A 10,433-nucleotide genomic window follows, 5' to 3' on the forward strand; every position below is an offset into this window, starting at 1 on the left:
TCTCAGCTTTGAAATTTTTCAGACATTCAGTAAAATCTCCTCACAAGGAGCAGGTCAATGGATTCTGTTGGAATTTACACATAAGAAACATGACATTTTACTTAAAAAGCACATTTCTTTTAGCTCTCTGGAGTAGTGGTAGGGCCTGAGGGGAGACAGGTTTTCAGAAAATGATCTGCTAGAGCTCAGTTCATAGATCCTGTCCATCTTGGGCAGTTATGGCCTCTTCGGTTCTCACCAGTCTCCATCTTGTCACTTGCCTCAGTTACTCTACTTGCCTGGGTTTACATTTGCTCATCACTTTCTGCTCTGGAGCATCCATTAATCTCTTGTCAGTCTCATTATCCAATATACTATGGACATCAGAGTAATAGCTGTTCAGCAACACCATGGGAAGACATGCCAGCTTGTAAAGTCAGGGCACCGGTAGCCAAGTTCTCCTTTGCAAGTTCTCAATGAACAGCTGGCATTTACTGAGAACCTACTATGTGCCAAGCCATGAGTTAGGTGCCAGCAGAGAGTGGACCTTCTATACTCATTTGTCAAATTAAAAAAAAAAAGGATATATTATAGAATTTTCACAACATCTGTTAGTACATGTTATGACTAGAGAGGTTTAGTGTGACATAGAATAATGAGTAAACTCAGAAAGCAAGCAGGAAGTTGTTTTTGAATCCTCCATCTATTCTTTCTTAAAGGCAAAATGGATTTAGTGTTCAAACAATTACAAGTAAACTTTTGTTTCTTCTTAGTTTAGTGTCATTATCTCAAGCTTTAATGTGTTTCTAAAATATTGGGTACCATTTATACATAAAGCCATAGATTTTCAGACTTTATAGTTGACTTAGGGGGATTTTCCAAGGATAATTTTCCCTGTAATTAAGTTTTGCCCTACAAGTTAATTTTCATATCTATCCTTGGGAGGGTGTAACTCAGTGATATTTATGAAATATTCTAGCTGTTAGCATTATATTTAGAGCAGACAAGAGTTTTGTGGTAGGTGAAATTCTAATTCTAAGTAGTTTGAAATGGAACTGTCAGTCTTTTTTCTTGCAAAGTTTATATAACTTGATAGAGTAATTAGATAAATAGGATGCTTATTTTCCAGCTAAAACCTATAAGGACAAAGGGTCATTCTCTATACTCGTAACAAGGTTTAATTTTTTTCAACTAGAATCAGCTATCACAAATGACTTAATCCTCATAAAGAAGTTCATTGTCAGAAAAAAATAAAGACAGTGGACATTTACCAATGTGTTCAGTGACTTTTCTAATGTATTTCTACCACAAGAGTATTTAATTCAATTATATTTTAAATTAATTTAGAGTACATTTGCAATTAATTCAGTCTTCAAAGATGAAATTCTACCTAAATTTAGACATTCTCCAGGGGTTCTACCAAGGTCATTTTGGATGATGTCATTGGTAGCAGAAGCTCTTAAAATAGTCTAGGAGAAAAAATTATCTTGTGCAATAGATTTCAACCAAGTACTTGTCTACTTTTTCTTCACTCAAAAGAGTTGATTTCTGAGTGAATGCTATATGGAGAGGGGTTAGAATTAAACTTGCTCTATCTGCAGGCCCATGCAGAGGACACCTTCACATATAGACAATTACAGGGATCTAGCAAAGGACATGCAAGGAGAAGCTCACATTTAGACTTTCCCATTATCTTAAAATAAGATGTACATTTAAATGTATATAATTTAAACAAAAATGAAGGAGGTATATGTCATACATTTTATACTTATATCCTAAGTAATGTTCACCTTTTATCTTGAAGCCTATAACTAGTTTGTGAATAACACAGTTATATTGCATTGTGTTTATCTCTATAAAAGATGGTATTATGCCTCTCATCAATACTTGAAATATATCCAATTTTTGAAAATTGTTTTAGTGTTTCTTTACTTTAAAATATGAAAATTCTCAAAAAATAAAAGCAGCCTAAACCCCATAGACCTCTGAGAAGTCCTGCTTGCAATCTAAAGTATTTGAGGTTATTTTTACCGAACTGAGAATATTAGTGTATGAGGTATAGTTACAATCTATTTCCAGAAGCTCTTTCTCAGACTGTCTAATTAACATGTTAACTCTCTCTTCTATCCATTCTCTAACTTTGTCTCTAAGTTACCTGATTAACAGTACTAGTCCATGTGACATTGGGTAGGCTGTGTTATTCTGACTATTACTGAATTGCTGTCATTGTCTTAAGATTTCCTCTCAGCTCTCAACTTTTACAGGATAGCAGATATGCTTAGACTCATTTTAGATATCATTTATTCTAATTTCTTAACTTTAGAAATGACAAAATTGAGTCCCAGAGGAATGAAATGACTGACTGAATAATCACCGAGGCAGTAAGTGGCAGAACCAGGGCTGAACACCTCTGCCTTCTCTTTTCTGTGGCAACCCTTTTGGAAATGGCACTCTTCCCTGTGCTCCTTTCTCCTGTGTACACCTCATCTATAGATTCTGATTGACCACCTTGTGTGACCAGTGATGACTAGAAACCATTTGTTCCACTGCTCTGAAAGGTTCTTAAAGAAGATTCATGTGTCCATGTTGTTCCTTACTATGGTACTATTTCCAAAAGGAATCCGTACTCCATACCCTGAAGAAAGGCATCTGACTGGAGAGTCCAGGTTGGACCAATTTCTGTTGAATGTATTTCTTTGCATTGATTCTGAAATTAATAAAAATTAAACAGATTCAATACCACCATTGCCTGTACTGTGACACCACTTTAACATAAGCAATAAGACCACATCATGTGGCTTCAAATCTATTCTACCACCTCAGCTTTGGAATGTTAGGCAAATTACTTAAACTTTCTGTGACTCAGTTTTCTCATCTGTAAGATGAGGATAATAATGGTTCCTATCAGATAGGGTTGGAGCGAGAGAGAGATGAATTATTACATGTGAAGAACTTGGAATAGTGCCTGACATTGTTATTTTTAGACTCTAATCCAGATTTTCTTTGAAAGGCATGTGTGCCAAATAGATAAATATTTACTTATATTGTACTTATGTCACTTTATGGTTATGATTCTTATAAATCACAAAAATGGACATTAAAATTGATGTGATAATTAAATTTTTTGAATGCCAAGAGACTGTCTTGCGTATCCCCACTGGAAACTGTGTACATTACTGGCCTAATTTCCATGCCCTATATTTTATGTTTTGCCTCCTTCTACTTTATTTTACAATTTACTATCAACTGCCAAATAAGCAAAGAACAAGTTTCTTTCCATCTACCAAAGCAATCCTTCATATGCTAATATGCCAACTCTCATCAAATTTAGTGGCTTAAAGTGCTGATAAGCTTACAACATATATCTTCAGTAATTAAGGATTTTTCCCCATCCAGCACCAGTGGAATTCTTCTGTGGTGATCAGTCATAGGCTGTAACAAATTACATTACTTGCTCAGTGGTTAGGATTTTTGTTGTTGTTAATTGCTTGAATCTGAAGGCTATAATAGCTTTCTCAGTGTCTTTGTTTTTTACAGTGTTTTTGTTTTTTTTTTTTAAAGATGGAAATGCATCAAGAAATTCTCCTTCTTTTCACATTTCTTAGTTTGTCAGTGGAGGATTTTGCATATGGTCCTAGTTACCATAGGGAACCAGAGACATTCCACTGAGGTCTTGGATGTTCCCTATGTCAGAGTCCCAGATGGGCTACAGATGATGTTTAAAATGAAGGTTATCTTTGAGTAGCTTTATACTAAGACATATCCAATACAATTTAGTAAGATGATTCATGTTTCAGGGGTTATTTCTCTCATTTTTTATGTGGTTATGAAAGTAGTTGAAGCAACTCCAAGATAATAAGCAACTGTGAAAATTCAAATTCATATTTTACTTAAGGATTTAAATATTAATCACTCACTTTTATTGAGAGGTAACAGGGCTTATCCAATTAACATATGAATGTAATGATCCAATAAGTACAAGTGTATCATTAGGATTGTTAACAGGTTTACTTTATAACTTGTTTTAGCTACAACTTTAAAAAGCAATTGTTAAATACTACATTAGGATAGTTCTAGGATAATCTTAGAACTCTCCTATTACTTCATAAATAATATTACAACATATTATTTTAAAGATAAAAAGTGCAAAATGCAGAAAGATGGTTAATTCAAAGGTGGTGAGTTGGAAATAGTTGCTGAAGAAACTAAATCCAGCTGTGATTAAACTAGAATGATACTGTGATTGAGAGAATTTTTTATAAGCATATTTAAGATTTAGAGAATGGAGGAAACAAATTTCACCACCCTTAGAAAGATAGTATTACCTATAAGGAATAGTAATTGGAGGATATCAGAAGGCTTCCTAGTCTAGGTCTAAAATTTGAAGAAGTTACAGATAGGGGTATTTGGTGCTAACTTGTACAGGAATGCAGGAGTAAGCTCCATCATAATTGTGGATACTAACCTGGAAATATATTTTGCAGTTAGTAATCTAGGCCCATATTACCAACAATTTTGACGTTGTTGCTTGGTGCTCGTAGTTAATCATAAGTGGTGAGTCAGTTTTGTTGGAGAGGAATAACATAAGCATAGCTCCTACTTCACAGCTAGTGTGTGAGGATTTATTTTACATCAACTTGATCAAGCTATGGTACCAGTTTTTTGGTCAAACACCAGTCTAAATGTTCTTGTGAAGGAATTTTTTAGATCTAATTTCCATTTAAATTCATAGACTTGGAACAAAGCAGATTACCTTCTGTAATGTTGATAGGCCTCATCGAATCAGTTGAAGGTTTCAAGACAAATAAAGACTGAGATCCCCTGAGGAAGAAGGAAATCTGCCTCCAGACTGTCTTCAGACTCAACACTGTAAATGTGAGCTTTTCCCTGGTCTTCAACCTGCTGGCCTGACTTACAGATTTTGGGCTTGTCAACCCCCATAATTGTGTGAGCCAATTCCTTGAAACAAGCCTCTTTCTCTTTCTGTCATTGTGTGTATCTCTCTCTCTCTCTGAATATACATCCTATTTTTCTGTTTCTCTGAAGAATTCTGATTAATATAGTATATGAACATTAGCTATAACTTATAGTGATCAGACTTTTCCTCAAATACATAGTAAAATTTTCTCTTGTAGTGACCATCCATACAACCGGTCTTTAAGAAGTAGTGCCCGAACTGCAAGGATGTAGTCACCTTTAAAAGTATATGTTTCTTAGAGGTTTATATATATTTGTAGCACGAACCATAAAAATTCATTATTGTCAATTAAAAAATATTTTTATATCATCTCTGTTTTTGTTATTTTTAAACTTTATTCACATGTTAGAAGTACTTCAATTGTACATGGAATGATAGTTTTTCCATTTTTCTCTCCTCCTCTCCTTCTTTCCCCTTTCTTTTTGTCTGTCCTCTAATAATATTTTGAAGTCTATTTATAATCTTTCAATACATGAACATGTTTATTTTCATTAACAGAAAACAATTTTAATAGCATACTTAATTCTCTGACTCTATGTCCTATTTAGGAAATAATTTAGTGGAAATGTAGGGAAATATAAGTCATTAAGCATCAAAAATTTTATTATCCTAATAGTATACAAGATCTCTGATCTGTTATCTTTTATTCTCAAACTTACCAAATTGAGCCATATAAGATTACTAATTTCCACCATTTTCTGACTGACAAAAATATCAATTTTATCATTGACCATTCAATTCTAGAGAAATGACATTGACATATAGGACTACCTTTATGTAACTGAGAGTGAGAGAGATGAAGAGGAAGTGGTCTCAGAATTCAAATGCTGCCCAGGCCTTACTGAACCAGGTGGGAGGGACTGCTCAGAGCAGTAATGTAAAGAAGTGAGCTCAGTGAAAAGTGATAAATGTATTATTGATAAATAGTAATGCTACAATGACAGGTTCTATTTTTAAGGACAATTCATTAAGTGATAAGGTTTACAAAGTTATCATAATTCTAATTATAGCTGGTAATTTCCATTTTGAAAGCAAGAAAGACAAGACAGTAATGAGTTAAAAGAAGGTAGGCTCTTTTCCAAAATATAGTAAGAGAGCCAAGACAGTCATGACTCTGAGATACACAAGAAATATTAGAATTAGGATCACAAAGAAGAATCAGCAGTACATGTGATAAGTAGGAATAGTGACAATATAATATAATCATAAAAGAATATGTTCCATTATATAAAAATTTTTAAGAATCTATAGCAAATAGTGCCATAGAGAAAGCTGTATATGTGTGGTTTATTGTGGAAAGTTTATTATTTGAAAGGTTTATGATTCCAAATATCTATTTTGTACTAATTATCATTGTCCTCAACCTAAGCCATATTATTAGTTCATACACTAAAAGAATGTTCTTCAAAAGTTTAACGAGGTAGGACTGAAATAAGAAAAAGATGATGATTGAAGCATAATATTTTATTACTTACAATAAATACAGTGTAGATTTTCATGTGGGATAAGATAGGGCTGCTGCTCTGCATATATGTGGGTGAGCTACAATATCTGTGTTAAAATAGTGCTCCGATTTTCCTGCTCTGAAGCCTGTCATGTAACATGTGGTTCATCAAGGGTCATTCCCTCCAGTACGTGATGTGCTGTGTGAAGTTCGAAACCAGTAATCTTAACGGTACATAAAATGGTAGGATTGGAATGTGGTTTGGACAAGATGCCATAAGATGAAATACAAGAAAAGGCACTGCCACAGTGCTTTTCGCTTTTTAATCATTCTTATATTGACTGGCTTTTGTTTTTTGTTTATTTTTAATTCAGCTACAATGTTTGAGTTAATCCAATGGACAAAGTCATCCGCTCATTTAATATTTACTTTACTGCAATATAAATAATCATAGCATAATAAAAAATTGTTGAAGTTAGCCAAGGAGAGATAGATGGGGGAAAAAGAATTAGGGAAGATATACTAAAATATTTTTATATCCTGGACCCTCTTGTAGACTAGGGAGGTTTCCTCTGTATTGCAACAGTTAGCTATCCTTTAGATGAGGCAAGAGCTCTATTATTTACCCTGGTCCTTTCCATTCCTGGATAACTTTCATGTAACTGTTATCTACCTCATTCCTGTAGACATCTGAATATAGTACTGTGCTGCATACTAATGGTTCAATTATGTTCTACAAATATGACAGTGGTCCCATAAGATTAAAATGGACTAAAAATGTCACACGGCCTAGTATTTTTACTATTTCTTTTCGATGTTTACATTCACAAATCCTTACCATTGTGTTGCAGTTGCCTAGAATATTCAGCATAGTAACGTGTGTTACGTTATATATTATACCATATAATAGGTTGTTGTAAGTTCACTCTATGATATTCACGCAAAGGCTAATTCACACATTTCCTAAGGTATCCCCAACACTGAATGATGTATAGCTGTATTTACTTCATCATGACAACTCTATTCTTCTTTTTTTGTATATACAATGTAGATTCATACCACTCGTGTAATCATACATGTTCATAGGGTAATGATGTCTGTCTCATTCCACCATTTTTCATACGCTTCTCCCTCTCATTTTCTTCTACATAATCTAAAGTTCCTCCATTCTCTCTCACCCACTTCTAACAGGGGACAGAATGCCTCCTAAGATAGGGCATACCTATGCTCTGAAGTGTTAAAGGGTCTGGGTGTAAAGGAGATCAAAGAATAGGTGTGAAATTTGGCTAAATGGACTCTTAAAATTCTTTTTATCTGTAAACTTCTTTGATTCACATTCTTGACATAGAACCATATTCTGAGAAGTTAGTCTTTTTATTTATTTTAATACTGTTTTAGAAACATAGATAATAATTTTATATAATAAGAACCAAGCTGGGCATGATGGTGCACACCTGTAATCCCAGTGGCTCAGGAGGCTGAGGCAGGAGGATGGCAAGTTCAAAGCCAGTCTTAGCAACAGCGAGGTGCTAAGCAACTCAGTGAGACCCTGTCCCTAAATAAAACACAAAAAAGGACTGGGCAATGTGGTTCAATGGTCAAGTGCCCCTTAGTTTAATCCCTGGTAGCCCCACCTACGCCCCCCCAAAAGAACCAAGACATACAACTAGCATATATCTTAGAAAATGAGTAGAAAGTGTCTGTCAGTGCCTGAATCCAGTATCTTATTGTCCAGTGTTTGCTCATTGGCATTCACTTATTTTTTATTTATTTTTTGTGGTGCCGGGAGTTTGAACCCAGGGTCTTGTGCTTGGGAGGCAAGCATTCTACCAACTGAGCTATATCCCCAGCCCATGGCATTCACTTATTAAGCACATTTATGGGTTTAAGATTCTGGAGCTGCAGCTACAGTGGTTAGTGGACAAGGCATGTGATTCTATGGCAGTTTATTTTTTCTCATAGAAAACAGAAAATAAATCAGTATATAATTTAAGAGACTTGCAAGTGTTATGAAGAAAATGAGGTAGAGTGAGTCTACCTTTGTGCTCATTTAGAAGTGGTGATCCGTAAATGCCCCTTAAGAAAGTAACACTTTCACAAAGAATGAAGGAGTAGAAAGGGTTAGTTATTCAAGGATATGGGGGAAGAGCATTCCAGGTAGGAGAGCAAAGCTAAGGGGTAGGAATGAGTGACCTTTTCAAGGCATACGAAGTTCATGGTAGATGGAATCTTCTGAACAAGAAAAAAGGGCAAGAAATGAAACTAGTTTGTAGGCAATGTTCTGAGTGCCTGGGAAGATGTCCGAGATTTTAGTAAGGACATCTGAGTCAGGGTTTGAAAGATTATTTGGTCTGATTTATGAAGAATAAATTTGGGGGAGCAAAAAAAGGATGTGAGAAGACCTAGTATGGTAACCCAGGGTTTGGTAAGGGACCAAACTGGGGACAAGGTGAGAAAGAGAAGATCAAGATGACTTCCAAGATTTTGAATTTAGGAATTGAGTGAATGGTTGCCAGTAAAGGAAAGAGTGAAGACTGCGGGAGAGTCAGTGCTCCCAACCCAAACCAACTTACCTGCTGAATCCTTCCTGGAACAGACATGGACACACGAGCAGTGTAAACAGTGCTGGGTACTCGGGAGATGATGCAGTCCTTGATTTTGGAGGGTTCATAGCCTAGAAGGGGAAACATATATGTCAAAAAGGTAAATAGAAATTTACATCTAATTTGATAAAAAAGTGAACAAGACAGAGAAGGAAGAAGCTTCCAGGGTCCACTTGATTTCATCATCAGGGGGTGAACAGTTTTAACCATGAGCTCAACTGGATACTGCAGGAATAGCTAGGGGCTCAACTCCTGGAGAGCATTGTTACCACTCACCTATTCTGTGTTCAGAGAGACTGGCTTCTATATAATCCTTCTCAGACATCTTTTATGGAAAAATATTGGATTTCAACCATCCTGGTAATTCTCTGATTATCACATTATATCACATGATGGAAAGAACATGAAAGAACCTCCTCCAGTGAATTTCTCTTTCCTCTACAAATTAACACTGTGTTCCACCCCTGTCTCTTTTCTGTCTCAGCAGCAACCAGGATCTAACAAGTGTTTCTCAAGAGCCCCTTGTGAGCCAACTACTTGTTTCTTTTCACATTTCTTTACTTTCTGGCACTTTCACCTTTGAGTATGCTAAAATAGCCAGCTGTTATTTAAAAAAGCATTCTTCTACTTCCTTTCTTCCTGACTCACTGCTTTATTTTCTTCACATCTCCTCTCTCTTTCATCTTGTTCTTTTTTCCCTCCATTTTGCTTAAGTCACCAGCAATGCCACTGTCTTTGCCACGCTTTTTTGCTTCTCATGATTTAGACCATCCCTCTTGTTCCTTTATGCTTGTTTGTTGTTCTCATTGTCTATTCTTTAACTTGAGCTTCTATGTTATTCTTAGTTACTGTTCCCTATCCATATCTGTAACATTCTTTGCTACCTACCATTTATCCAATAAATCTATGTTAAACAATTTATTCTATGAACTTTTATGCACTTTGCAATGATTCTAAATGTTGGTCGTATTAAAGGAATTCTGAATAGTATCATGAATGATTAATCCTGCCAAAGAATAATGTCTACATTTTTTTTCTGTTATCACTTCGTCTTCCACTGATACTTTTTGTTAAAAAAAAATGTTTTAAAGTATTACAAAAAAACAACTGGAACCATTGATCTATTTGACTGGTTTTAATTAGGCAGGGACTCAGTAAAGATTATAATTAAATGTGATCCAATAGTGCCAAATAAAAAAATCAAACTGAAAGATTAGAACATCTGATTTGGGGAATACAACATAAATGAAAATATACATGAAGAAAAGAGCAAGGAATGAAACAGCTTTCCAAGGTGCTTACTTCTAATAGGCCTTTGAAAGTCCCTTATTAGAAATTTAGGTCATTGTAGATTCAGGAAGAATTATACTTCTCCTTTGAAGCTGAACAGGTTTTCTCTTTTCCTCTATACTGCTAGAAATCCTGAAGT

General features: G+C 35.1%; 1 pseudogene; it reads right to left on the minus strand.

Moving 5' to 3' along the window:
• LOC124994258 (la-related protein 1B-like) overlaps positions 1-9,329 on the minus strand; it is a 31,766-nt pseudogene extending 22,437 nt beyond the window's left edge.
• Between the last annotated feature and the right edge of the window lie 1,104 nt (positions 9,330-10,433).

The sequence above is a fragment of the Sciurus carolinensis genome, chromosome 10, assembly GCF_902686445.1.
Source record: "Sciurus carolinensis chromosome 10, mSciCar1.2, whole genome shotgun sequence".
In the NCBI taxonomy this organism is placed as follows: Eukaryota; Metazoa; Chordata; class Mammalia; order Rodentia; family Sciuridae; genus Sciurus; species Sciurus carolinensis.